This window comes from Somniosus microcephalus, chromosome 1, assembly GCF_052327205.1.
Source record: "Somniosus microcephalus isolate GS21.2 chromosome 1, FLI_Smic_1.0, whole genome shotgun sequence".
NCBI classification, from domain to species: domain Eukaryota; kingdom Metazoa; phylum Chordata; class Chondrichthyes; order Squaliformes; family Somniosidae; genus Somniosus; species Somniosus microcephalus.
The window spans coordinates 333,968,379-333,992,014 of record NC_140987.1 but is presented as its reverse complement, the minus strand read 5'-3'; the positions used below and the strand labels follow the sequence as shown (position 1 = coordinate 333,992,014).

Here is a 23,636-nt window from a genome sequence, read left to right as displayed (position 1 = left end):
TGCTGCCCCACCTCGAAGCTCCGTGTCTGTCTGTCAGGAGCCCTACGAAATACTCGGTTTTCCACATCTCTCCGGATGTTTGGTCTGAGCAATTCGAGGCGAGACCTTAACCTTCTATTAAAGAACATGACGGCGGGGGCCTGGTTGGTCACCGTATGTGCAGCATTACGGTACGCGAATAGGAAATTGTCCACCTTGTGTTGTAGTGGCAACCTTTCCTCCCCCATCGCCTTGATGGCCTTTTTAAAAGTCTGTACAAATCGCTCTGCCAGCCCATTTGTAGCCGGATGATATGGTGCGGACGTATAATGTCGCACTCCATTCCTTTTTAGGAATGCTTGAAATTCTTCTGCCACAAATTGTGGCCCATTGTCCGAACAGACTTGCTCGGGCACCCCATTTCGGGCAAAAATGGTCCTTAAGGCTGCGACCGTCTTTTCGGCTGTCGTTGATGACATCTTTATGACCTCCGGCCATTTTGAGTGGGCGTCCACTACAATAAGGAACATCGCATCCATGAAGGGCCCAGCGAAGTCCACGTGGATCCTTTGCCACGGCGTTGAGGGCCACTCCCACGGATGTAGTGGGGCTTGGGGTGGTACGTTCTGTACCATCTGGCACCCTTGGCATGCTTTTGCTACTTCCTCGATGTCCCTGTCAATGCCGGGCCACCAGACGTAGGCTCTGGCGAGGCTTTTCATTTTGACACCCCCCAGATGACCTTCGTGTAAGTCCCGCAACACTTTATGTTGTAATTTTTGAGGGACCACCACCCTGGCTCCGCACATCAATGTGCCCCGGCAGACAGACAACTGGTCCTTCCTTGCCGAAAACGCCGGCAATGATGCGTCACCCTGCGCCGGCCAGCCTTTCACGGTCAATTCGTAAACCCTTGCCAGTGTCGGGTCATTCTGTGTTTCCCGCTCGATACATTGGCTGGTGATGGGCAAGTGTTCCATAACCGCCGTATGATATATTTCCACGGGGTCCTGTACTATCTCTTCGATCTCTGCAGGCAATGGTAGCCGCGACAGGCCATCCGCATTGCCATGCTGTTTGGTACCCTTATATTCGATAAGGTACTGGTGTGCTCCTAAGAACAGTGACCATCTCTGTAGCCTTTGGGCCGTCATCAGGGGCACCCCTTTTGTTGGATTAAATATGGACACCAACGGTTGATGATCCGTCAGTAGTGTGAAACGTTGTCCATGTAGATAGTGGTGGAATTTTTTTACACCCCACACCAGACTGAGGGCCTCCCTGTCGATTTGCGCATAGTTTCTTTCGGCTGTAGTTAACGACCTTGAGGCAAATGCTATTGGCCTCTCCGTCCCATTGGGAAATTTGTGTGACAACACTGCCCCTATACCATACGGGGAGGCGTCACATGCCAACCTCATTGGCATTTTTGGGTCAAAGTGTGCGAGCACTTCCTTTGATGTAATGAGTTGTTTACCCTTTTTAAAAGCAGCCTCACACGCTTCGTCCCAATTCCAGGAGACTCCCTTTTGCAGCAATGAATTTAGTGGATGTAAAATGGACGATAAGTTCGGGAGGAACTTATGGTAATAGTTTATAAGGCCTAAGAATGATCGTAACTGAGATACATTCTCAGGGGGCGGGGCCTTCACTACTGCCTCGATCTTTTCTGGGGACTTATGCAGGCCTTCCTTATCTATAATGTGACCACAGTATGAGATACGTTCCTGGAAAAACTCACATTTCTGCTTGTTTGCCCTGAGTCCGTATTGTTGCAACCGCAGAAGTACTCGCTCCAGGTTAGCGAGGTGGTCGTTATCCGTTTGTCCTGTCACCAGGATGTCATCCAGGTAGCATTGCGTTCCTGGAATGCCCTGTAGGACCTGTTCCATGGTCCTCTGCCATATGGCTGGGGCGGACGCCACACCAAATACCAGGCGATTGTACTGGTACAATCCCTTGTGGGTGTTAATCGTTAGGAGCTTTTTCGAGTCCTGCTCCACCTCCATCTGTAAATAAGCTTGACAAAGGTCAATCTTCGTAAAGTGTCTACCCCCAGCTAACGATGCGAATATGTCCTCTATCCGCGGCAGCGGATACTGTACCGTGTGCAGGACTGGGTTAATAGTTATTTTAAAATCCCCGCAAATGCGAACCTTCTTTGGTTCCCCCGGCGTGTTATTTGCAGATTTCTTTATAACTGGGACGATGGGCGTGGCCCACTCGCTCCACTCAATCTTTGTAAGGACACCTGCACTCTCTAAGGCATCCAGTTCTGCTTCCACAGCTGGCCGGATGGCGTAAGGCACCGGTCTGGCCTTACAAAACTTGGGGTTTGCGTCTTGAGCAATAGTTATTTTTGCTCTAATGTCCTTTAAGGTCCCCAGCCCTTGTTGGAACACCTCTGGCGTTTTTGCCAATAGTTTCGACAGCCTGCTTGTAATGGTTGTATCATCCTTGGTGGTCTCTACTTTTATCTCGTGTATCGACTTCCAGTCGAAATGGATTTTTCTTATCCATTCCCTACCCAAAAGTGGTGGTCCGCCGTTTGGTAGGACGTATAAATAAAGTCCTGGCACTTTTCTGCCATTGTATTTAACTGTTACTTGCATTTTTCCCTTCGGGTAAACTTTTTGTCCCGTATATGTTTTTAATTTGATTTCGGTATCCTTTAAGGGAATGCGTTTGAACAGCCTGTTATAATCTTGTTCATTAATTACTGATAGGGCTGAACCCGTGTCCAGCTCCATATTAACTTCGACGCCTGCTACCTTCATTTTAACCCACATTGTGCTGTGGTCCTCCGTTTTGTCTACACCATATAACTTGAGACATCCCAGACCTTTAGGCTCTGCTTTTGTGCCTTCCTGTGACTCGTCTGAGCTACTGTCAGATATCTTATGTATTTTTGTCCTTGCCTTGGTACTGCTCGGATTGCCCCCACTATTGGGTTTCGTACCCGACCGACAAACTTTCGCTATATGCCCCTTTTTCCCACACTGCCGGCATATTTTATCACGAAACCAACAATTACTTTGGTCGTGGGTGGTTTTGCCACAACGGTAGCATTTACCTTTGTGAAATGTCACCTCATGGGTGTCATAGCCGGTTGTATTTTGTCGTATTTGGGCAGCACCCTGTGCTGCTGCTTCATGGGACAATGCTATTTCTATCGCCTGATCTAGGCTGAGCTGTTTCTTGGCCAGCAACCGTTTTCGTGTACTCTCATTTAACATGCCACAGACAAATCTGTCTCTGATCGCTTCCGCCAAAAAGGCTCCAAACTGGCAATGTTTGGACAACCGTCTGAGCTCAGCCAAATAGGCTGCCTGCGACTCATCATTCCTTTGGTCGCGTCTGTAAAAGCGGTACCTTTCCGCTATAAATGGTGGCTTAGGGTTTAAATGTTCCTTTAACGTATCAACAATTTGGGCATACGTTTTGTCTGCTGGCTTTTCTGGAGTAAGAAGATTCCTCAGCAGACCGTATGTTTTTGCCCCCATAGAATTTAATAAGGTTGCTGCCTTTTCGTCATCTTTCACCTTGTTTACTATGCAATAAAGCTCATGCCTTTCTACATATGCGTCCCAATCTTCTATGTCGGCAACAAATTCTGACAACCGAGCTTCTTTAGCCATTTTTAAAACTACTGAAGAGGTTTTCCCGCCTTTTTCCACTAGATGGCGCTGTTATTTTTTTTTCCTAAGAGAAAAACTTTCCCCCTTTTGTCCACTAGATGGCGCTGTTCATTTTAAACTGCTGGAGAAAAACTTTCCCCCTTTTGTCCACTAGATGGCACTGTTCATTTTAAACTGCTGAAGAGAAAAACTTTTCCCCTTTGTCCACTAGATGGCGCTTTTCCCGCCTTTTCTCCCTCTGCTGTCAACGACGTCTCTCCAGGTTCGTTATTTTTTTTTCTTGCAGCTCCCGTTATTGCCACCGCCGCTATTACAACGACCTTCCCCTCTCGTGGCCCGCTAGTCCTCGTGGCTCCGTTTGTTCCCCAGATCGCCTGCCTGTTCTGGCCCTTGCAGCTCGCGTTCCCCGGGAAGGATTGCAGTTTACCTGACCCTGAGTGGACTTTTGCCCCGTGGCTGGAACGCCCGTTCAACCTCTTCTCTCAGCTGCCGCAGCCTTCGCTGGAACCTCTCTCTCTCGCTCCGTTGCTGCCGCTCCTCCTGAACTGGGTGGCCTCCTTCGGTCGACGCTGGACTCTGCAGGCTGGTAAGAAGCTTCTCTCCCCGTACTGCTACCGATCCTTTGTTGCACCTTGTACTGGTGAGTTCGAACGTTCCTAGTCGCCAGTGTAAAGTATGCGAATATACTTAATACAATAAGGAAGAGACAGCTTGGAAGGGTTTAACTTAGGTCTTTACTTCATACCCACAGGCGGGAACTGAGGGGAGATCAGTACCCGCAGTACTATTTATACCCCTATGGCCAGGAGTGGTACTACGGTATCACTACGCCCTACAAAGTAGTGCTGCCCTGGCCATAGGGTTAAAGTAGCATACATATTACATACACAACACCCTGCACCCTCAGCTCCCTCTGCTCTTGCACCCCCCTTATTATAGTACCAGTTAGATTATACTGCCTCTCCATGTTATTTCTTCCAAAGTGCATCACTTCACACTTATCCACGTTAAATTACATCAGCCATGTGTCTGCCAATTTCACCAGTCTGTCTCTGTCCACCTTCCATACCAGTGCTTCCGGTATGTCTTCCTTTTCCCTTTGCCAAGGATTCCCCTCTACTGTGGTTGACACGGCCCTTGACCGTGCCCGTTCCATTTCCTGCACTTCTACTCTAGCCCCTTCCCCTTCCTCCCAGAACCAGAATAGCGTTCCCCTTGCCCTCACCTTTTACCCCACCAGCCTTCACATTCAATGGATCATCCTCCGCCATTTCCGCCACCTCCAACGTGATCCCACCACTAAACGCATCTTCCCCTCACCACTCCTTTCAGCATTCCGAAGGGACTACTCCCTCCGCGAAACCCTGGTCCACTCCTCAATCACCCCCAACAGCCCTTCTCCTTCACCTGGCACCTTCCTGTGCAGGCGCAGGAGATGCAACACCTGCCCTTTTACCTCCTCCCTTCCCACTGTCCAGGGCCCCAAACACCCCTTCCAGGTGAAACAGCGATTTACTTGTATTTCTTGCAATTTAATATACTGTATTCACTGCTCACGATGCGGCCTCCTCTACATTGGAGAGACCCAAATGCAGATTGGGCCACCGCTTTGCGGAACACCTCCGTTCAGTCCGTAAGGGTGACCCTGAGCTTCCGGTCGCCTGTCACTTTAATTCACCGCTTCACTCCCGCTCTGATCTCTCTGTCCTCGGCCTATTACATTGTTCCAATGAAGCTCAACGTAAGCTTGAGAAACAGCACCTCATCTTTCGAGACTTAACATTGAGTTCAACAATTTTAGACTATAACCCCTGCATCCATTTTCATGCTGCATGATTTTGCCAACCCCATTTGCAACATATTATCTTTCCTGCCTCTTACCTTAGCACAGAATGTTCCTTCAGTTCCTTCCTCCCCTCCCTGTCCCTGCACCTGCTTAATATCTGTTACATCTCCAGTTTTTTCCAGTTCTGATGAAGGGTCCCAGACCTGAAATGTTAACTCTGTTTCTCTTTCCACGGATGCTCCCTGGCCTGCTGAGTGTTTCCAGCGTTTTCTGTTGTTATTTCTATCCTCCTGAACTCTGCTACTCTCCTGCGCATTATTTACTACATTGCCAAGTTTTGTATCATCCGCAAACTTAGAAATTGTACTCCCAATATACAAGTCCTGGTCATTTATATACAACAGGAAAAACAATGATCCTAATATTGACCACTGGGGGACCCCACTGCATGCTTCTCTTCATTTACAAAAATATCCATTCACCACTACTGTCTGCCTCCTATCCTGAGCCAATTACATACCTAAGTTACTGCTGTCCCTTTAGTATCGTGTGCCGCTATTTTCCGAATAAGACTCTTATGAGGTATTTTATCAAATGCCTTTTGAAAGTCCATATATACAGCTATGGACTACATTAGTCAGACCTCCCTCTACTGTTGTCTCTCTATCACTGTATTCAGGGGCTCTCTTGCCGTACCGGAGCTCCAAGTAGAGCACTTGTTTTGGGAGTCTCGTATCGGGCATGCGGGCAATGTGACCCATCCATCGGAGCTGATTGAGCGTGGTCAAAGCTTTGATGCTGGGGATGTTGGCCTGAGCAAGAACACTGACGTTGGTGCGCCTATCCTGCCAATAGATTTGCAGGATCTTGTGGAGGCAGCGTTGGTGGTACCTCTCCAGTGCTTTGAGGTGCCTGCTGTACATGGTCCATGTCTCTAAGGCATAAGAACATAAGAAATAGTAGCAGGAGTAGGCCATACGGCCCCTCGGGCCTGCTCCGCCATTCAATAGGATCATGGCTGATCTGAATCTAGACTCACGTCCACTTCCCTGCCCTCTCCCCGTAACCCCTAATTCCCTTATCTGCTAGGAAAATGTCTATCTCCATTTTAAATTTATTTAATGTTGCAGCTTCCACAGCTCTCTGGGGTAGCAAATTCCATAGATTTACTACCCTCTGAGTGAAGAAGTTTCTCCTCATCTCAGTTTTGAAAGGGCAGCCCCTTATTCTAAGATTATGCCCCCTAGTTCTAGTCTCACCCATCAGTGGAAACATCCTCACTGCATCCACCCGATCAAGCCCCCTCACAATCTTATATGTTTCGATAAGATCGCCTCTCATTCTTCTGAACTCCAATGAGTTGAGTCCCAACCTACTCACCCTTTCCTCATACGTCAACCCCCTCATCTCTGGAATCAACCGAGTGAACCTTCTCTGAACCGCCTCGAGAGCAAGTATATCTTTTCTTAAATATGGAAACCAAAACTGCACGCAGTATTCCAGGTGTGGCCTCAGCAATACCCTGTATAACTGCAGCAAGTCTTCCCTGTTTTTATACTCCATCCCCCTTGCAATAAAAGCCAAGATTCCATTGGCCTTCCTGATCACCTGCTGTACCTGCATACTAACTTTTTGTGTTTCATGCACCAGGACCCCCAGATCCCTTTGTACTGTAGCACTTTGCAGTTTCTCTCCATTTAGATAATAACTTGCTCTTTGATTTTTTCTGCCAAAGTGCATAACCTCAAACTTTCCAACATTATATTGCATCTGCCAAATCTCTGCCCACTCACTTAGCCTGTCTATGTCCTTTTGCAGGTTTTTTATGTCCTCCTCACTCACTGCTTTCCCTCCCATCTTTGTATCGTCGGCAAACTTGGATATGTTGCACTCGGTCCCTTCATCCAAATCGTTAATATAGATTGTAAAGAGTTGGGGTCCCAGCACTGACCCCTGCGGAACACCACTAATTACTGATTGCCAGCCCGAGAACAAACCATTTATCCCAACTCTTTGCTTTCTGTTAGATAGCCAATCTTCCACCCATGCCAGTATATTACCCCCAATCCCGTGATTTTTTATCTTGATCAGTAATCTTTTGTGTGGAACCTTGTCAAATGCCTTTTGGAAGTCCAAATACACAACATCCACTGGTTCCCCTTTATCCACCCTGTATGTTACATCCTCAAAGAATTCAAGCAAATTTGTCAAACATGACTTCCCCTTCGTAAAACCATGCTGACTCTGTCCTATTAAATTATGTTTATCCAAATGCTCTGTTACTGTTTCCTTAATAATGGACTCCAACATTTTACCAACCACAGATGTTAGGCTAACTGGTCTATAATTTCCAGCTTTTTATCTACTTCCCTTCTTAAATAAGGGTGTTACATTAGCAGTTTTCCAATCTGCCAGGACCTTTCCTGAGTCCAGGGAGTTCTGGAAAATGATCACCAATGCATCCACAATACAGCAGGGCGGGTATCACTACTGCTCTGTAGACCATGAGCTTAGTGCCGGGTTTGAGGACCTGGTCTTCAAACACTCTCTTCCTCAGGCGACCGAAGGCTGCACTGGCACACTGAAGGCGGTGTTGGACTTCGTCGTCAACGTCTGCCCTTGTTGACAGTAGGCTCCTGAGGTATGGAAAGTGGTCCACATTGTCCAAGGCCTTGTTGTGGATTTTGATAATTGGGGGGCAGTACTGTATGGCGGGGGCAGGTTGGTAGAGGACCTTTGTCTTACGGATGTTTAGTGTAAGGCCCATGCTCTCATACGCTTCGGTGAAGGTGTTGACGATGGTTTGGAGTTCGACCTCCGAGTGAGCGCAGACGCAAGCATCATCTGCATACTGTAATTCGACGACAGAGGATGGGACAACCTTGGATCACTGTATTCTGTCAAACCTTTATCACCCTCTGCTGGAGTCTCTCTGTCACTGTATTCAGTCAAACATTTATCTCCCTCTGCTGTAGTCTGTCTATCACTGTATTCAGTCACACCTTAATCTATCCCCCTCTGCTGGTGTCTCTCTGTATCACTGTATTCAGTCTCACCTTAATCGATCCCCTTCTGCTGGTGTCTCAATATCACTCATTGTACTCAGTCACATCGTTAACAATCTCTAGGTGTAAGCGATTTTTGGATCCTAGCCCAATTGCTGGACGGACGGTTCGAATCGCCCCCACCTTACGAAAGTTCTATACCCGGGAATTATTATTCAGAGTGTAAATGAAATAAGCCACGGACAGGAATGCTTCGGTGAAAAATCAAACTTGTATTTATTTGGTCTAACATACACTGGCTAAAACATGCACTACTAAACAAAATCACTATCCCTGTGGAGAATAAAATCCAGATTACAATCAACATACATACAGTACAAAACTGGGGACTATAACAAGCAGTAATTCCTTTGTTGCTATGGTGGTCTCCAATTCCACCCCTACCAACGAATTACCCAGTCGAATAAACCCCTTCACCTGGCTGAACCATATGAAGCTCCCACCCTCGGAATAGCCCAAAAGCTTCACTTCTGAGAGACTATGCTTACCCCCACACGCGGTCGGTTTCGATCGCTCTGCTCGTCGGCTTCTCTGGTACTTCTTGTTAGTTCGATCTTGTAGGAGCAGGGGGTGAGAGAGAGAGAGAGAGAGAGAGAGAGAGTGGTGGAAAAGAGTCTATCTTTATAGTAGTCCCTATCTTTTCCCGTCAATCTTTAAAATCCATTTGCTTCTGAGCACTCCGGTGCTTAATCTGTGATGAGTCATCCTCAGACCCATGCGTATTGGATTAATGGCCCTAAGTCTGGGACATATCTTTCGGTCTTTGTGTTGGGAAAAAACTGGCTCCCCTTTGGCTGGGTGAAGCCAGTGGGTTCATTGTTCTGCTTCTCTTCTGAGATGGAGGTGAGAAGTGCTTTTGCATATTAGAGTGGCCTTTCTAATCAAGTTCAACGGCCCCCTTCCTTTTTCCAGGACTGTTGGGCGAACCCATACATACTGGATGACTGACAGTCCTTTTGTCACAGCCATGCATTCTCTGGAGGTTTTAACAAACCAGTCTTTCACGTACTTGCACAGGGCGATCCCATAACAGGAAAAATACCCTCAGAAAAATCCCATAAAGTCCACAAAATATTCCTGACTGAACCAATTCTTCAGAGACTTTGCGATCTCTTCAGTCCCCCATTTGATCCTTTTCTTTCAACAAAGCTTCACTCGATGAGAGAGAAAAGGCCAAAGTCTCCCACAAGTGAAGCTGTTTCCCTGATTTTACATTTTAAAACCCTGGAACTGTACCCGTTACTGCGTGTCACAGTTCCCTTTTACAGAGTCAAAACATCAGCGAAACGGCTTCTTAACACATTCAAATGGCTGGGTTCCAATTTCCACCGACAAACTTTAAGTCAAAATACAGAACATTAATAAGATCCACAGGACGTTACCAAAAAAGTCACCGCGCACATTACACAGTACAGCATTGACAGGTGGTAACACATTACAAAAATGCAACAGCGCACATTGCGCAATACAGAGTGCAAAACTATAACCAGAATACAATACACTTGCTTACAGAACTTTGGTACATTATAAGTCTTGCAGGGAGAAACCATCATCAACACAAATCGAATTACACCTTTCCAGATCGATCTCACACCCCTTGCCACTGCGCTTGGAGCATCTGGCTCCGTCGCCTGCAGCTGGTGTAAAACAAGTAGCTTACAAGCAACAATTGTATGATAACTAATGCATGGGAACAGATGCGGATTCAGGGAGGAATCTCTATACTCAGACCGATGTCCCACCATGGTGGCGAGACATTCCTTTTGATCTCCTCCCCCACTTCGACTGTCTTTTGCTCTAAAGTGTAGAAACGTTTCTGGGAGAGCTCAACGCTCTTTATTATCTCAGTGAGGTGTTCCGGCAGAAAAGGAATCGGGTACCCGAAATGCTCCACATAGTATGTTTGGACCGCCCGCAATCTACAGGGACAGGGTAGGCTTCAGAGGCTAAACAAAGCTGGCACGAGCACAACAAATTGCTATACGGGTGCAGCACGGCGAGGTGCTTAACCATAAAGGGACGCGACCTTGCCTTGGGTCCTCCAGGTTACTGCGGCCCTCGCCCAGCAACCATGCTCCATACAACACACACACCTCATTCCGTGCAGCCTGCTCCGAGGCGTTCCTGTCCTCCCGTATCAAATCATTAACAGTTTTTGCGTGTCTCTCTAGCTCCGCAATGACCTCCTTTAAATGAATGGTCATTGCCTGATCCTCATGAAGCTCTGAACCCACCACTGTATTCTCTTCCCCTAGAATCTTACGCAGTTGGTTCTTTAACCCAGTGATCTGCATCTGGAGTTGTGCATCATCCATACTATTAATAATACCCGTTCCTGTACTGAACGCTGTGGCTTCATCGTTCTAGGTCCCTCTTCTCTGCCTCCCGGACCCCACACTACCCCCAACATTCAGACTATGAAGCTGTTCTTTCTCTACCTTTCCATAGTCCAGTTCATAAAATTCCTGAAACATCACTTTTAACAGAGATTCATAAAGCTTCTCCATCTTACTTGGACACCACACAGGCAGATGGACTTCAGTCAGGTTCAGGATCACGGATGCCACGGCGTAGTGCACGTTCTGAAACAACACTTTGTCAGTAGGGATTAACACCAACCCATTCCCTGGACCCCTGGTGGTGGTGGGACACCCATCTACAGTCGCCAGTACCATCGGGGCTCTGGGCGGGGGCTTCCTGGTGTATGAGATGAGCTCTGTGGTGTTGATGGTGTTCGGGGGTTTTGGGATCACACAGGAGTCCACACTCCGATCCCAACCGATCCCACCCCCGGCGTCCTGTCATCGCCTGCTAAACGCGATCGAAACACCCGCTGGGCAGAACTTTTCCGACCCCCACATACACACATAAATCCGTTCCTCGGATTCCCACCACTTATCCCAGCACACATTCACTCCTCCCTGAGAACCTGTCATCATCCAGTACGTGTCATTACTTAGTCTTTCCCAGTCAGCTGTCTGGTCCCCTGTATCCGCGCTCAGTTTCCTGAGCCACCACCACCTTCCCAGTGGAACGTGTCTCCTACAGCTAAGGCACACCCGTTTACCCTCTGTTACCCTAACCCGGGAGGTGGTAACCCCTATTCTCGGGCATGGGATGGACGCTTCACCATAGGTGAACTTCTCCTGGCTGGAATACCGGGTGGAATTTGACCCCAGCCATCCAGGACATCTTCCCTCATGGAGATAGACGCTCGCCCCATCCTTCGAGCCACCTCCAGTGGTCACGGTCGGTCTGTCTCCGCCGGTGCAGCCGAAGATAACCGATTTCTCAGTGTCGCCTCTGTGACTCGTGCTGGCTTAGGCATTCCCTGAAAACACACAGAATGCAACGTTGTCCTTGGGTGATGCCTCACCTTTCCAGACACAACTACACACGATTAAAATCCAAACTATATAGACAAGCTAAGGCAACAAACAGGAGAGAAAGAAGTTATGTACAGCGCCACCCATCTCTGGGTGGCCACACTAAGTCTCCTCAACCCTGGGCCTCTTACGACTCCGGCTTCCTTTGTTCACCGGTGTGTAAGGAGGCGTCCACGGCACCCTCGGCCGTGGGGCCCTGGCACGCCTTCTCACTCCTGCCCCCACAGGCGGAATGACTGGTCCCTCTGTGGGCTCCTCACCATCCCAGATTAGGGGCTGGAGACCCACACCTGTAGCGCAGCTCACCACTCCCTGCTGTTTCCTCCTCTTATCAGCTCTTTCCCCAGGGTTAAAAAGCTTGCACTGATTGATATGGAACCACTTAGTGCGTCGGGGCATTTTGACCGCATATACCATTGGACTTGCCCTATCCACGATACTGTACGGCCCCATGTATAGCGGTTCAAAAGTCCCTACCTTGGCGAAGATTCTAACCATTACTTGATCTTCGACCTTCCACTCGTGGTGCCTCTGAGGCTCAAGCAATAAACGATTTCTACGATGTTGCTTCCCCATGTTACTGGTAGCCTGCAAATGGATCTGTCTGAGATGCTGAAGCAAATTCTTAACAAACCTGCCCCGGTTCACCTCTCTCAACTGACCTTCCGTGAGAACCAGGGCCAGTACATGGCAGGGCGTTCTCATGACCCTACCAGTCACGAGCTCATGCAGGGAATACCCTGTGCTTCTAGACCGGCTGGCTCAGACCCCCATCAGAACTAACAGCAAGACCTCCGCCCATTTTCTAGGCGAGTCTCCCATCTCCTTCCGTAACCTTTCCTTGATGGTCCTATTCATCCACTCCACAATCCCCGATGACTGTGGGTTGTGTGCGACGTGCCATTTACCCTCTACACCTAGCATCTTCAGAGTCGCTCGCATGACTGCCCCTGTGAAGTGACTCCCCTGATTGGACTCCACATACTGGGGTAGCCCCCACCTAGAGAACATTTCTCTCACTAGAATCCTTGCGGTCCCCAAAGCTGTAGCTGTTCGGCATGGGAATGCTTCTACTCATTTAGAGAACACATCCACCAGGACCAGGCAGTACTTGTAACTCCCCTGTGCGGTGGGCAGTGGTCCGATATAATCGACCTGTATGGACTGCCATGGTCCCTCCACTCTCCAAGTGTGTCCCATGGATAACTTCCTTTTCTGGAGGTCAAGGTTGTTTGCAGCACACACCAAGCAATCCGCGCAGATGTCGCAGACATCCTCCCTCAGTTGCGGCCACCACCCTGCCTGTTCCACCCATTGCCAAGTGGTCTCCGGCCCGGGGTGCCCCGCTCCTGGACCCTCGTGGGCCAACTGAAGGAATTCTCTCTGGTGCTGCTGTGGAACTACCCACTGTTCCCCTCTGAAAGCCATCCCTTCCTTTACCATAATACCTGCCACTCCGTATGGACCCTCTACCTTATCTCCTTTTGCCAGCATCTCCAGAACAGTCTTTAGGGCGGGATCCCGTGCCTGGACCATCTTTAGGTCAGGGGCCAATGCAACCCCTGCACTCCCTTGGGTCCCACCTCTGTCTCTGATTGCTGCTACCAGACTCGACCCATATGGATCCCAAAATGTGCCCGTTCGAGCCCCCTCTTTGACCAGCACGTCAGCCTGCTGATTGCCCTCTGCACGGGGTTCTGTCTTTGAATGGGCCTTGACTTTGTGGATATAGACATCCCCCTGGGTTCCTATCGATGTTAGGATCTGTCGCAACAATGGCTTGGTTGCTAGGGGTTTCCCGTCTGCAGATGTGAACCCGCGACAAGACCAAATGGCCAAATATTCTGTACACGAATTGCAAGTGAACATGCTGTCCGAGCAAATCATGTAGGGTGTAGGGAACTCTTTGGGGTGGGTAACCACATACACCACCGCCGACAGTTCAGCGTGCTGTGTGCTCATGGTGCTCTGGAATTTAATGGCCTTGGCAATGTCTGCATTTGGGTCAAAAATCCCACATCCAGTGTGTCGCTCCCCGGCCACCACTGTACTGGACCCATCTACATAGATCTCACAGCCCGTGGGATGGATCCCAGCCTGAAACCCTATGTCTACGTCCCATACCCCTTCAACAGAACATTTGTGGGCCACCCCTGGGTAGATCAAATTTGCAGCGAGCTTGGGCTCACAGAGGCCTTTCACACTCAAATTCATCTGAGAGCAATAAAGTCCAGCGAGCCATGCAAAATAATTATTTTCCCCCATCAATCTCTCCTAAAGCCGATGCGGTCTGCAGATCTCCCTTCAGATGACTAAAAGCTGCCATGCAGTCCTCATCCCACGCCCAGCCCACTCCCTTGTGGAGGAGCCGGAGTAGAGGAGCTACTGTAGCGACATAGTCCTCTCCGAAATCTCTGCAATTCACTTTGAGTCCCAGGAAGGATCTTACCCCCGTTACCGTGGTCAGGGCAGGTAGCTCCTGTACCGCCTTCCTCCTCGCCTAATCGATGGCCCTCTCCCCAGCACATATGGTCAGCCCAAGGAATTTTACTTCCTGCTGGCAGATCTGTGCTTTCTTGCGAATAACTTTGTGCCCAGATTCCTTTAACAGACTTAGCAGCTCAGCCAGCAGGGGGCCATGCTCCTCCCCCTCGTTGGAGAACAAAAGCAGGTCGTCCACGTACTGCACAAGCTGCTGTGGTCTGCTGAACCCCTTTAAACAGTTGGTCATACATTGGTGGAAAATAGAAGGACTGTTGTGAAACCCTCGGGGAAGGCAGGTCCATGTGTACTGCTGACCCTTGAAAGTGAATGCGAACTTATACTGGTCCTCCCTTTTGAGAGGGATAGACCAGAATCCGTTCGAAATGTCCAGCACCATGAATGTTTTCGTGGATGCTGGGATACTCCTGATCAGGCCGGCTATGGCTGTGACAGTGGGGGCACAGGCTGGGATGTTCTTGTTAAGAACCCGATAGTCCACAGTGGCTCTCCACGAATTGTCTGGTTCCTAACCGGCCAAATCGGAGAGTTCACATGCGTCGCTATGGGTCTCCACACACCCTGCTCAACCAGTGATCCCACTGCCATCTCTAAATCTGCCTCTGCCTCTCTGGGGAAGTTGTACTGTATCTGTAGTCTGGCCATGGGGTCCCCTTCTACTCTGACCTCCACCCCTATTACCCACCCACAGTCGTGCTTGTGTGTAGCGAATGCCGCGAGGTTGGCTCGCACATCCGCTATGTCCTCCGCCGGGGTAGAAGTGACCAAAAGTTCAAGGTCGTAACTACCCTTGGGCTTCATCGTGCACACGGTTCCCTTGCCTTGCTTCTCTGGTATAACTACCACCTCCATCTCCTTTCCCGTGCATGCTGCACCCCAAAGACAGTGATTCCGGAAATCCACCAATATCTTGTGGGCCAGTATGAAGTCTGCCCCCAAAATGCCTATCCCCTCCCGCTCCCACCGCATCAGGACACATTTCCACTCCATATGGAGTGTACCCAGATCGATGGCTAGCGAGATGGAGAAAGACCCAGCCTGTTCGTTCCCAATGAACCCTACTAAGTTATGTGGGACCCTGCTCGATAGAGGTGATGTGGTCGGGTTATCCGCATAGACAATGGTGCTTGAAGCTCTAGTGTCCAGCAGATAGGTCCCTGGCACCTTCTCCACCCCCATTTTCATGCACGGTCTCTTCCAAGCATCATAACTTAGTGGACACAAGTAAACGGGCTGAAAAGCCCCTAGTCATGGGACGGGATTGTTCGGGGCAGATGGGAGTACGCTGCCCGTTGCTGCGTCCACCCTACCCTGCCCTGCCGGAAAGACTGCGCGAAGGGCAACTACTAATACCGCGAACAGATCAGTGCTGCTTCCTGCCACAGCTGCGGCTTTCTGCTCTGGCGTTGGAGGATCCCCTTTCCTGCTCCTTTTGTCAGAGACTGGGCAGTCTTTCCTCCAGTGCTCTTTATACCCGCACCTGTAACAAACTTGCTTCTTCCCTGAGCTACCCCCTTCCTGGCGCTACTCTCTTCTAACGTTGCCTCCACTAGGCTTTAATTCGTGTACTCTGCCCTTTGGTTTGTCATCCTTACCCCTACCATTCTTAAAAGGGAGAGTTAACTGCCGGATCACACTCTCTTCTGTGGTCTGGGGATCCCTGGAATCAAAACACCCCTCTGCTTTGGCCTTGATCCTGGGCAGGCTGTTCATCACCAGGGTCCTCAGCCAATGAGCCCTAGGCTCCCCCTGCAGCTGCACCCGGTCAGGCACCCCCACATAGGCACTCCGGTATACGGGCCAAAGCCTGTCCGCGAAAGCCTGCAGTGCCTCCCCAGCTGACTGCAGTGTCCTTTCCACTCGGGAGAAGGGACTTCCATCATTGAGGCCCATAGCCTCTAGGATGTCATCCTTTATCCCCTCTAACGTACCCTGCCCCCTCTTGCTACCCTCTGAGAGCAACTGGTACAACCTACTGTCCAGGGAAAATAGAAGTAATTTGGCTGTCTCAGCTTTGTTACAATTATTGATCCTGCCCACCTGCTCCACATCCATAAAATGGACAGATAGGTCCCCTGTGCTGGTCAGTGTGGTCAGGTTAGAGACCATTGCCTGCAGCTGGGGGGTTATATACGGGACCACGAAGTCACTCTGCAATGCTCCTTGTTCTTGACCGTCTACGGGCGCACCATATTTCCGCTGCCGGACAGGGCACATGGGTCCTGGTCCCGGCACTTCGGGTGGTGGTCAAGCCTTACAGTCCTCCTTATCTACCTGCTGCTCTTCCTCATCTACCCGGGCCACTCCAGAAGTTACCAAGCAGACCATCCCTTTGACCTTAGATAGAGCATCGGTCAAATTCCGGATCTGCACCTGGCAAGGACCATGATTACCCATATCAAACCCTCCAGTGCTGGTGACTCTGTATGCCACCTGAATATCCTTCAACTGCTCTCCCAGCAACTGTACCTCATTCGACAAGCGAGCGTACTCCTCCCTAACCACCCTCTCATTCCCCTTTGCCTCAGTTACCTGGCATTGCAGGAACTCCTTATGGTTACAGAAGGTTTTCTCCTGGCTTATTCTTCCCTGCTTCTCATCCCTTAGCTCCGTGCATAACCTGCTCCCTACTACAGCCCTTGTGTCTGACTGTGCCTCGGACTCCCTGAGCTCTGCCTCTAACTTAGCAACCTGCTTATCTAGCAGTTGCACTTGTTTTTGTAGACAGTTGAGCCATATCGCCTTTTCAATGCTGCGCCTATGCTCCTTGCCCTCCGGCTATTCTGCCGCTGCGTCCAGCGGATGCTCTGCACGCAACAAGCCTAGCATCCACTTCTTAGTGAAGTTAACCTTCTTTAACACATAAAAAGAAATCCTTTCCTCCATTTGGGATCTTTCGCCAGAAGCGTTCTCCATGACTGATTTACACTCCTTTAACCCAGGTTCTGCCACCGGTCGCCAAGAGATGTAAGCGTTTTTTACACTCCTTTAACCCAGGTCCTGCTGCTGGTCACCAAGAGATGTAAGCGGTTTTTGATCCTAGCCCAATTGCTAGATGGACGGTGTAAGGTTCGAAAATTTCTGCACAACCCCAGAACACAAGGAAAGTCATTTTTAAAAGGATTTTGGAACATCACAGAAGAAATCTGTAAAAGGGGAAAAAGTGTGGTTGGGCCAAACAGAAGATTTCAAAGAGTTGATTAAGGAAGAGACTTTTGGACTGTTTTAAAAAAAGTTATTGGGCAAAAGGGATTTAAAATAAAAATGCCAGGAAGTTTGGCTGGTTTAAAAGACATGCCCAGGCTTGCAAAAGGCTGGAACAACGGGGAGGCGGGGTGGGCCCCCATGGTTTGGATATTGAACTGTCCAAGGAATGTCCAGGGCCGTCCCAGTTTTACATAAGGACAATGAAGCCGGTTTTCCCGCCGAGAATTCGCAGAACCAGATATCGAATAAACAGGACATGTCCCCAGGAATACAAAGGAAGGAACATTAGCCCTACAGGTTATCACAAACAAACCACAGTCCAAAGTCAATTTAAAGAGATTAACAAACATTTTGCATTTTAAAACTGGTTTCAAGGCAATCCTGAAACCAGTTAAAGGCCGATTAAGTTTGGATGAGCCATCCCCTAAACTCGTTAAGTTTGGATGGGCCATCCCCGAAGCTCGTTAAAGTTTTAAAGGACATTAAAAATAATGAGCCCGCCAAATTTAACAAAGAAACCCGAGATTTGGCGGTCAGATAAGCCAGGACCCAAATTAGTATAATTGAGGCCTGCCTTTTCAGTTCAACAGTCAAGTCGAGACAAGAGTCGAGCCAAGTTCAGCACAAGTCGGTCAGTCAGCTCGTCAGAAGGTCAGCGAGAGCACAGTACAGCTCAAGAGAGAGATTATCAATGGAGACTCGAAGGAAGAAAGAAGAAACAGCGATCGCGGCAACCAAAGGCCTACAGAAACAAACAACCACCAATATTGCCACCAACCAGGTAACATTGGGCCACCACGACCAACAAAAAAACCAACCGCCGAAAAACTCACGAACCAAAGACTTGTTTCCACTCTACAGGCTAGTCTGATCTACCCTTGGGCAAGATTTGGACACAAAAGACCCTAAAACTAGCTGTAACCAAAGAAAATTGGGTACTTACCCGATAGATCCAATAGCGCGACTAAGCGCATCTGCGGACCAACCCAAACTGAAGACCCAACGCAGGTGCAGTCTTCTACCACGTCTGAGGTATGGCAGGCCCCAACCACCACAACTAAAGAGAACCCCGAAATCACGAACCTCTACGTCTGTCAAGAAAGTTGTTTTGGTGAGCATTTCCTGGTCCTCTGGATTCCAGCCTAGCTAGTGTAGTGGGGTTGGGAGGGTAAGGGTTTTTGCATATTGTAATTCTCCCTTGCTTATTTCCGTGTGTTCCCCACCCCTTTAAAGTATAAGTTTTATTGTATTGTATATTTTCCTGTCTCAAAATAAAGATCAGAATTCTTTTTGACTAACCCAGGTGTCTGTTGCAAGTTTATTACAACCCCCAAATAAGTCCAAAGTCTCGAACAAAAGGGAGTGGGAGTGATTCGAACCACTCAAAGGAGTCAGAGGTGAAGCTGACAAACAACCCACACACCACCCCTTACAGCATGGCGACCACGGAAGGACTTTGGCAAAAGGGAAGTAATGCAACAGACACTGTGGTTGATGAGAGAATGAAGATGGAAGAGAAGATTTCCTCTTACATTTTTGAGAAGGTGAATATCACCAAGAAGTGGGTAACCAGTCTGTTGTGTGCTGGGCATCCCATAGACGCTGCAGCCAAATGGACTGAGAGCAAGGATCATAAGAAGTCGGTAGAGAACGCCATCTGGTTGGTCTGTGCCCTACGACAGATCCAGCTTTTAGACCAGCAGATGAAAGCTTTGACAGCAGAGCTGCGGGAGGCAGCTAAACTGTCTCAGGCAAGAGCTGCAGCAGGGGAGGAACTATTGCAGGAATTACAAGCGCAGAATCAAGAGAAATTGCAGTTAGTAGAGAAACATAGAAACAGGCATGAGTATTTTCGGTGCCAAGTCACCGAAGCAAAACGAAATGAGCTGGTACTGAAAGAAGAGATCACTCGCCTAACCAGACAGTTAAGGGAACAGGAGGAGCAGTATAGGAATATAAAGGCAACTTATCAAGTAGCAAGCACTAGTGATTTTGAAGCGGGAGATCACGGCCCCTGTCAAAAGCAGATAGAAAGTTTAAAACTTGCTCTGTCCAGGGCAAAAGGCATGGTATGCCTAGTAAGCCCGGGTGCGGCCTGGGTAGACCTGGAAGTAGAAGTAGAAACTGTGCAGAAATCACCTGTGGCGCCGGGGAGCAACCTGGTTGGGCAACAGGAGGGACAAGCAATCTCTAGGGAAGACAGGGAGGAGTGCACGCCACCGCCACCTGTGGCGTCGGATTTTGACTCGGTTTGGCAACAGGCAGAAGTGGGCAAACAATTGCAGGAAAGGTCGGAGCTGGGGCCGATGTGCCCAGCTCGACAGCAAAAGTTTGGCCCACCTGGGGTAGGTGGGGGCCAGGGGCCCCTTGAAAGCCAGTTTGTGATTCCTCATGGGACCCAACAGCTTAGGGCTATGGTAAGGCACTTGAGTAAGCTCACACACAATCTCTGACTCTTCCCTTCCCTTCCTCGACTTCTCTGTCTCCATCTCTGGGAATATCGACCAATATTCACTACAATCCCACTGACTCCCACAGCTACCTGGACTACACTTCCTCCCACCCCGCTTCCTGTAAGGACTCTATCCCATTCTCCCAGTTTCTCTGTCTCCGCCGTATCTGCTCCGACGATGCCACCTTCCACACCAGTGCTTCAGACATGTCTTCCTTTTTCCGCAACCGAGGATTCTCCTCTACCGTGGTTGACACTGCCCTCGACCGTGTCAGTTCTATCTCCCGCACTTCTGCCCTCACCCCTGCCCCTCCGTCCCGGAACCACGATAGGGTTCCCCTTGTCCTCACCTTTCACCCCACCAGCCTCCACATTCAACGGATCATCCTCTGGCAATTCCGCTACCTCCAAAGTGATCCCACCACCAAACGTATCTTCCCCTCCCCTCCCCTTTCAGCATTCCGTAGGGACCGTTCCCTCCGAGATAACCTAGTGCACTCCTCTATCACCCCAAACAGCCCTTCCCCTTCGCCTGGCACCTCCCCGTGCAAGCGGAGGAGATGTAACACCTGCCCCTATACCTCCCCCCTTCCCACTGTCCAGGGCCCCAAACACCCCTTCCAGGTGAAACAGCGATTTACTTGTACTTCTCACAATCTAGTATACTGTATTCACTGCTCATGATGCAGTCTCCTCTACATTGGGGAGACCAAATGCAGATTGGGTGAATGCTTTGCGGAACACCTCCGTTCAGTCCGTAAGGGTGACCCCGGGCTTCCGGTCGCCTGTCATTTTAATTCACCGTTCCATTCCCAGTCGGACCTCACCGTCCTTGGCCTCTTGTATTGTTCCATGGAAGCTCAACGTAAACTCGAGGAACAGCACCTCATCTTCCGATTAGGCACTCTGCAGCCTTCCGGACTCAATATCGAGTTCAACAATTTCAGATCATAACCCCGGCCCCTATTACATTTTTTCTTGTAATTTTTCCACTCCTTTCCCCCCTCCCTTTCCTTTTGTTTCTCTCTCACACCTGGCAGCTATCTCTTGCCCTGCCAGTACACTTCACACCTAATCTCAGCCTATTACCATCTCGTCTAGCTTCGAATACCTTTCATTGTCTATTTTACCCATTTTGTTTCTTTTACTTCTTTTGTCCGATCGCAGCCCTGCCTTCGATCTTTTTTATTTTCTTTCCAGTTTTGAAGAAGGGTTCAACACGAAACGTCAACTCAAATTTCTCTCCACGGATGTTGGCTGATCGGCTGAGTTTTTCCAGCATTTTCTGTTGTTATTTAGGCAGATCCCTCAGTCCACTTTATGGAAGTGGAACAAGCAGCAGGCATTAATGAGTGCGACGACTCAGAAATGACCTAGATGCTCCTGTTCACCTTGGATGGCAAGCTGTACCAGTCCCTCTCTGCTGAGTGCAAGAAGGGACAGGGAGGGTACGCTGCCATCCAGGATCAAGTTCTGGAGGTGATGGGGATGAATGATGGTGGTCCGTTCTCCCAGGTGAAGAAGACTACTCAGTTAGCAGGGGCGGCCCCGCAGGCTTTCGCAGACAGGCTGTGGCCTGTGTACAGGAGTGCCTGTAATGGGATCTCGACCGGGCTAACTTGAACCAGGATGAGCTGGCTCACTGGCTCCGAAGTTTGGTGGCAAACAGTTTGCCACGGATCAGGGCCAAGGCCGAGCTGTGGTTCGACCCAAAGGGCCCCCAGGTCACCGAGGAGGCAGTGGTCAGACAACTGACCCTGGCTTACCGTAACGGTAGGGGGGTTGACGAACCGCAGACTAAAGGGAAAGTGCACGAGTTTAAACCCAGCCAGGGTAAGAAGAAATGGCACCAGGAAGGGGGTATCCCTTCTGATGTGAGGCGTAACTGCTTCTGGTGTGGGAAGAGTAGGCATTGGAGAAGGGACTGTAAAAATCCTTGGAAGGATAGTGCAGGAAAGAGTGCCCCAGCTCCCGCCCCAAAGGCAGAAACACAGGCCTCTACCCCCACAGTAGATTCGATAGTAGCTGCACTTCAGGTTTTGTTGGCTGGCCCAGGGAAGGTAGCCATGGCCATGGGTGCTTTAACTCCATCTGCCCCCCCAGCTAACACAGACTTATGACTAGAGCCAGCGCAGCCTGTCTATCTGTGTCCCCTTGAGTATGATGTATGAAAAAGACCGCTTGTTAAGATGGAGGTGGAAAAGGTAAAAGGGACCTATCTGTTGGACACGGGAGCTTCAAGCTGCTCAGATAACCCCGCTACCTCACCTCTGTCTAACGGGGTCCCATACAGCTTAGCAACAAGCAGGTTGGCAAGTTCTCTGTCCTGCTGTCTAGTCATTTAGGAACACTTCACACCAAGTGGACTTGTGTTCTAATGAAGTGGGAGCAGGAAGGGAAGGGGATCCTGGGGGCTGATTTTATCATAGGCCACCGGATCCTAGTGGATCTTAGGAACCACTGTCTGTGGGGAGAATGCACCAGCAAAGAGGGCGAAGTGGCAGTTATCCCAGGGAAACAGGGCAAGGGGACCTTGTGTACCCTAAAACCAAAGGAGGGTTACGACCTTGAGCAAATGGTCAGTAACACTCCAGTGGAGTACCAGGCATTTCTGCGAGCACAAATCGGCGCATTTGCCACTCACAAGCATGATTGTGGGAGGATAAACGGGGTCGAAGTGAGTGTAGGTGGGGACCCCATGACCCGACCACTAAAGCAGTATAATTTCCCAAAAGAAGCGGAGAAGGACATGGAAACGGCCATGACCTCTCTGGTCAAACAGGAGGTATTGAGACCAATAGCCACCCATGTAAACTCTCCGTTGTGGCCGGTTAGGAAACCGGACAACTCCTGGAGAGCCACGGTGGACTATCGGGTGCTCAATAGGAACATCCCCGCCTGTGCACCCATGGTAGCAGCCGTCGCCGACCTCATAGGAAGTATTCCAGCCTCTGCAACCACCTTCACGGTGCTGGATATTTCCAACGGGTTTTGGTCCATCCCTCTACGGAGAGAGGACCTGTACAAGTTCGCCTTTACGTTCAAGGGCCAACAGTACACATGGAACTGCCTACCACAGGGGTTCCACAACAGCCCCAGCATCTCCCCTCAGTGTATGGCAGATTGCTTAAAAGGCTTCAGCCGACCCTGACAGTTAGCCAATTATGTGGATGACCTGCTCCTATTCACTGATGAAGGAGAGGAACACGGTCCACTACTGGCTGATCTGCTGGAGTTGCTGAAGCAGGAGGGTTTTAAGGTAAACCCCAAGAAGGTACAGATCGGCCAAAAAGAAGTAAAGTTCCTAGGGCTGGCTGTATGAGCAGGAGAAAGGGCCATAGATAAAGCCAGAAGGGAAGCAGTACAGGAGTTACCAGCCCCCAGTACAGTGACAGGAGTGAGATCCTTTCTAGGGCTAACAGGGTACTGCAGGGATTTTATTGAAGATTATCCCACCACAGCAGCCCCTCTGCTCCGACTCCTACACAAGGGAGTGGAGTGGGTTTGTGTAGGGGTTCGCAAAAATCCCCTCAGTCCCCGAAGATCGGGAAATATTAATCTACATCGTGGAAATTGCCTCTGGGTTGGACAATATTTTAAACATACCCAGAATCACAGGGG

The 23,636-nt window shown here is 49.6% G+C and overlaps 1 long non-coding RNA gene across 1 annotated transcript in view; it reads right to left on the bottom strand.

Moving 5' to 3' along the window:
* Positions 1 to 8,660: 8,660 nt before the first annotated feature.
* LOC147124909 (uncharacterized) overlaps positions 8,661 to 23,636 on the bottom strand; it is a 39,345-nt gene continuing 24,369 nt past the window's right edge. Inside the window, exon 2 of the long non-coding RNA XR_015079220.1 lies at positions 8,661 to 11,799. This is a non-coding gene — a long non-coding RNA (uncharacterized LOC147124909). The remainder of the gene's footprint in view (positions 11,800 to 23,636) is intronic.